Source organism: Pinus tabuliformis, chromosome 6 (assembly GCF_031772625.1).
Source record: "Pinus tabuliformis cultivar Carrire ecotype Pingquan chromosome 6, CPIR1, whole genome shotgun sequence".
NCBI lineage: Eukaryota > Viridiplantae > Streptophyta > Pinopsida > Pinales > Pinaceae > Pinus > Pinus tabuliformis.
The window spans coordinates 991,551,476-991,558,432 of record NC_142292.1 but is presented as its reverse complement, the minus strand read 5'-3'; positions in this window follow the sequence as shown (position 1 = coordinate 991,558,432).

Here is a 6,957-nt window from a genome sequence, read left to right as displayed (position 1 = left end):
TTGATTGTTGGCCTATTGATGGAAGGGGTTTGATATCTTGTTTGTTTCCATAGCTCCGTGGATAGTTTAAAAAGCTCAAATCAATCTAGTGAAGTTCAAATTTGTGGTATTATAACCCAATAATCTAGGGCTATTTGTACAAAAGTTACAATGGGACTGTATGTATAGTGTTAATCGGGCTCCAGGGTTAATGTGAAGTCCATACATATAAAATGAATTGCAGAGCCAAGGCTAATAGCTCTTGATTTTAAATATTGGTTATAAGAATCATATTGGTTATAACACTAAAAATGACATATGTTGGGGTGATATCTCTCTCTCTCTTCTCTCTCTTCTCTCTCTCTCTCTCTCTCTCTCTCTCTATCTATAACAATGTGCATTTGAAACATGTATATGTACACAACTAAGCATGTTTGAGCTAACGCCTGTCGCAAATTGAGAATGCATAATATGGATTAGTTCGAGGTGTCGAGCGAGTTGGAGTGGCTCTCTCTCTCTCTCTATATATATATAACAATGTGCATTTGAAACATATATATGTACACAACTAAGCATGTTTGAGCTAACGCCTGTCGCAAATTGAGAATGCATAATATGGATTAGTTCGAGGTGTCGAGCGAGTTGGAGTGGTTTACAAATGGTGTAAAACCATCATGAGCCTCTCTCTCTCTCTCTCTCTCTCTATATATATATATAACAATGTGCATTTGAAACATATATATGTACACAACTAAGCATGTTTGAGCTAACGCCTGTCGCAAATTGAGAATGCATAATATGGATTAGTTCGAGGTGTCGAGCGAGTTGGAGTGGTTTACAAATGGTGTAAAACCATCATGAGCCCATAATTTATGCACATTGTATTGGTATATGCTTCGAGAAGTGTACACACACACACATAAATTCATGTTCCACAGGTTGACTTCATTGCATGTCGATTAATATAATCAAGTTGCGGTAAATGTATATGAGGGAGTGTGTATGTGTGTGTGTACGACACAACGCCATAAAGGAAAATATCAAAGTGGATGAAAGGTAGCCTGTAAGCTGCATTAAATACATAAATAAATAATTACGAACCAAACTATAATGCACATGTATAAACATGGGTGTTGTTTGGAAAGAGACATAATGACATGTGTCCTTGAGCCCCCTAGGGACAATGAATATAAATATAAATATATATATATATATATCTATATATATATATCCAAACAATACCCATGTTTATACATGCATATATATGACACAACTCCATAAAGGAAAAGATCAAAGTTGATGAAAGGTAGCCTATAAGTTGCATTAAATACATAGAGCTACATATATACATAAATAAATAGTTATGAACCGAACTATAATGCATAGGTATAAAAAGGGGTATTGTTTGAAACAAGCCATAACGACATGTGTCCTTGAGCCCCCAAGAGACTCTATCAAGCAACAATAGGCTACTGTGCCACGTGGAGACCACATGGGTGCCACATGGCAGAAAAAAGAGGAAAGCGCTAAATTTTAAATAAACATTTTTTTTAAAGAGTGTAACTCAAGAGGGAGTCCATATGGATGAAATTATTATCAAAATAAATATAAACAAGACATCCATAGAGATTTTGAAGAAACCAATGTTTAAAAATGCAGAAAGAAATTCTCAATTTGATTTTGCCTTGATTAAATTGAGAAAATTTGAATTTCCACATTAGCAAACAACTTGATTGCAGTCAACTTGTGTGACATGGGTTGCGTTACCTAGTTTACTCAGTAAATTAGAGTTGGAGGAGTTAGAGTTCAATTAAGCATGTGCGATTTCTAATTTGTAGGAATCATTTAAACTAGTTCCAACTGTTGGAGGAACTAGTGGAAGGTCAATTGTGTAGTGGGACTTCAGTCAAACTCAGTGCTCATCCAATTAACTAATCAATCAACCCAAAATAGCTAGTGCATGCAGAGAATTCGATTTCCTTAGCTGTGGTGGAGATTCCAAGGAAGTGTAACATCAGTTGTAGACTAGTCTTGAGTGTATAGGTGTTGCATGCAGTCAGATGATAAACCTTGAGAATTGCGCAATCCATTTTGGAGAAATTCCTAAATAATAGGGGCCTAATTTCTCAAGGAATTATGCAAGGAAATAAAGGCTCAAGTAGAGGAAAAATTTGACTAAGTCTGGGTGAGATCTTCTCAGTGAGAAGAGAGATAGGTTATGCACTTGCAGGTTGTGCTCAGTTGAGCAAAGCAATTGTAATACATCTCTATTCATCAGACTAATGTAAGCAAGCATTGGGGTATTTAGCATATTTGTGTGCATGTGTGTTATATCTTATTTCATGTTTGAATTTTTTTATAGATTGGGAATTAACTTCCGTAGAGAAGTAGAGTAGGTTTATGTATTGTGATTTTGATTAAAAATTCATGAGAAGTTACAAATATACAACATAATTTCTATAACCAAAAGGAGGATTGAAAAATAAAATAAAATTTATCTCATTTCTCTAACAGTACCTGAGAATTTTGGATAACATAGTGGAATCTTCATCGGGATAAGTGAGGTGTTTACAAGTGGTATCAAGGCATCCAAGTTCAACACTTGAACTGGATGGGCTTTATCATGGGCAAGTAGTAGCAAGCTTCTGCAAAGGGATCTTATGTTGATTTTTAGAAAATTAAATAAATAAACTTTTAGGTGTTAAAATATGATCTACATTATTTGATTGCATGCATAACTGATGTGATCACTCTATGATTTGTTTATGCAACATGAACTAGCAATTGATATGTTTTATCTGCCATTGATAAGCTAACAACTATCCCAACAGACATGTATGTTGTTGGCTATGCAAGACTATATATATTGATGCTAATAATTTGCTGATTACTGATATTAGTGTGATGATATGGATTGTTTGTTTCAGCCAAGCTTTCCATAAAAACTTTGCAAAAGAAGGATCATGGGAAGGATTTATTGTTAATTAATTATATTTTATGTGTCTAACAATGGTGTGTGAATGACAACACATCATAAGTATCAAAACATAGTGAAAGATGCAGGAATGAGGACTAAAATGGTGCAATATAACTCTTATTAGTCACAACATGGAAATGAAGAAGCCATGACAAATGAAGAGGAAATATTGATTAGCCAAGGGGGAGGGGAAAACTCTCCTGATTATATGGATACCTTGAGAAGCCTAGGGCTGAGGTTAGAAGGTTCAAGGAAGATAATAAAAAAGATAGTAATATCTAAAAAGAGGCAAGCTGAGATACATGCAATCATTTTGCAAAGTCTCTTCGACTTACAAAGACAAAGACAACATGAGCAAGGAACTAGTCATAGAGACAAGATAAGCCTTCGAGAGTTTAAAGAGAGAACAAATGGGGCAAATGGTAGCAGTTCTAGGAAAAGACATAGGCAGGAGAGTAAAGAAACTATGAAAGAAAATGCACCATTGAGTACCCCAGAAGGAAAGAAAAACACTTATGTACATCATTCTAGTATATATGCTATCTCTACTATTAGGAGGCACCATCATCACTCCCATCATCATCATCATCGGAGAAGGAGAGAAAAGGGCTATATGCCCGAGAAATTTAAGAAATCCAAGCTACCCACATTTGATGGAGACATGAAGAAATATGAAGATGAAAAAGCTTAGTTACTTGGCATGAAGAATTTTTAGAATCCATGATTATTCTAAGAACATGAAGGCCAAGATTTCCACCTATAGTTTATAGGGAAAAGAAAACATATGGTGGGAAGATTCGAAGAATGTCAGGGGCATTGTTGAAGAAGAATTGACTTGGAATGAATTTGAGAAGGTCTTCAGAATTCAATATTTGTCAGAATGATACTAATAAAAATAGTTCTATGAACTCAATATGGGACAAATGAAGAATGATGATTATGTCACCAAGTTCCTAGAATTACTAAGATACGTGAGAAGGCCAAAATCCAAAGGTTTATCATTGGGTTGCTTATGCCATTTAGAGATTGATTTAAATTTATGGAACCTTGGACATTAAATGATACCATCAAGAAACTTAAACACTGCTACAAGCAAACAAAGTGCAAGACAAAAATTAAAGCCGATTGGAAAGCAAAGAGTGGCATTGGAAAAAAAAGTGAACTAAGAAATTCACAGATAAAAAGGAAAGCAAGCACGCAGTCAACATAAATTGACATCACTAGAAAATCAGTCCAACTCCTAAAATAAATGCACATCAACTGAAAATAGAACAGCGTAGAGCTAAGGCAAACGAATAATTAAAATATTAGATCTATAGTGCCCAGGAAGCTCAAACTGTAGGGTATATGGCTTAGAGTTTACCCAAAATTTATACAGTCGTAGACAATTTTCAAACGGACCACCAAGCATCCATCATTGAGATGGAAGGTAAGTTGCGCAATCAATTTGTTTCCATTTTAATTAATCACGACTCTAATTGCAACTATATTAGTTCGAAGCTCATGGAAAAATTCAACTTTTCCAAGAAATTACACACAAATCCATGGTTGGTTCAATTAGAAACAAGAACAAAGAGATTAATTAGTCATTGGGTGGAATCGTGTGCACATGAACTCAATGACATGCCCGCAACAACACATTTAAATTTTTTGCCATTGGGTGCGCACAACATATTGTTGGGCATGGGTTGAATATACATGCTCAAAACTAAAGTGCATTGTTGTTCAAAAGAAATTGAATTCCTGGATGATGCTCGAGAAAGAAAAAATTGCAAGGAAAGTGAAAGCCAATTTCAGTGAGGTTGATCACAACAATGCAAGTTGAACACAATTATCAGAAGGGTTGTAAATTATTTATTGTTCAAATTTCTAGCAACAAGGAAGCTAGGGACAATGTTGGTCAAGAGGAAATCGATAAGCTGAAGAAGTATTCATTTTTGCAACAATATGATGATGTATTTATAGATGACATCCTGGGTTGACCTCTTCTTAGGGAAGTCAATATCCCCATCAAATTGGTGTTTGGAGCAACACCAACGTCAAAGGCACCTTACATGATGAGTACTCCTGAATTGGGCGAGCTATAATTACAGCTTAAGGAGATTCTAGATAAAGGCTATATTCGGTCAAGTGTGTCACTGTGGGAAGCTCTAGTATTATTTGTGAAGAAAAAGGATGGTACACTCTAAATCTTTATTGATTACATTAAATTAAATAAAGTGACCTTCAAAACTCGATATCCGTTACCATAGGTTTATGATTTGTTCGATCATCTAAGAGGAGCAACAGTCTGATCCAAGATTGATTTGAGGTCCGAGTATCATCTAGTGCACATAAAAGAAGGATATATCCATAGAAATGCATTCTAAATAAGAGACATGCACTATGAGTTTGTAGTTGTACCTTTTGGGCTTACTAATGCCCCCACCAAATTTAAGGAATAGTGTGTTGTGTCCTTATTTGGACAAATTTGTGATTGTCTTTATCGATGACATATGGGTGTACTCGAGGAATGAAGAAGAGAATGAAAAACACCTAGCTGCTGTGCTACAATTGCTGAGGGAACACAAGCTTTATGCAAATCTCAGCAGGTGTGATGTCTTTTGGTCACATATACATTATTTGGGGCACATTGTCTCGAAGGAGGGGATGTCAATTGATCTAGAAAATATCAAGGCCATAATGGAGTGGCCAACACCGAAGAATGTGAATGAGGTTAGATAATTCATGGGATTGGCAGGTTACTACAAGAGGTTCAGCAAGAACTTCTCTAAGATAGGTCACCCTATCACATTGTTGCAAAGAAAGGGAAATAAATTTGAATCGATAGTTGAATGTGCAACAAGCTTCGAGCAGTTGAAGTAGTTGCTAACTAATGCACCAATATTGAGTATTACAAATCCAGGCAAGGATTTTGTGGTTTGTATGGATGCGTGCAAAGAAGCAATCGGTGAAGTCTTGATGCAAGAAGGACATGTAGTTTTATATGAGTCTCGAAAATTAAATGAACATGAGGCAAATTATATGACTCATGATTTGGAGTTAGTTGCCATTATCCATGCACTGAAAATGTGGAGATATTACCCCCTCAATTCGAGATTCACACTCATGACAGATCATAGTGGACTCAAGTATTTGTCTGGTAAACTTAAGTTGAATGCGAGACAAGCTAGATGGCTATCCAAACTTAGTGAGTTTGACTTTGAGATTAAGTACATCAAAGGAAAATAGAACATGGTTGTTGATGCACTCAATAGAAGTATTCAACAGAAGCACCTGGAAGCCATAAGCTCTTATGAATTGGACCTGGTGAAAAGGGTAAAAAACACAAGACAACATGATGAAAAATATCAACAAGCGAAGGAAAAACTACAAGAAGATGTTGAGGATGAGGAATATCATATCAAAAGTGAGGGTTTAATTACATTGAAGAAGTGAATATATGTGCCAAATAATGATGATTTGAAGAGGCTCATAATGAGAGTTCCATGTCAAGCCATATTTTGACCATCGTGGATACCAAAAGACTTTCACAACCATTCGAAAAGTTTTATTATTAGCCAAATTTGAAGAAAGAATTGGCTAATTTTGTTGCTAAATGCATAGAATTTCAGCAAGTGAAGAATGAATGTAAACATCCAACAAGATTATTGAAATCCATTCTCGTTCCATAATAGAAGTGGGAGGTGATATCCATGGATTTCATTATAGGTTTGCTAAGAACTTCTAGGCAACATGATGCAATTATAGTGGTGATTGACAAGTTGAGCAAGGTGGCTCAAATTTTCATAAAGGATATTGTGAGGTTGCATGGAATTCCCAAGAAAATCATCTCAAATAGAGATGCCAAGTTCACTCCAAAATTTTGGAAGGAACTGTTTTCAGTTTTGGGGACAAAATTGGCATTTAGTATAACTCATCCAAAGACGGATGGGAAAACAGAGAGGATAAATAGAATCCTCGAAGGCATTTTGAGGATGTATGTCATGCACCAGCCCAAG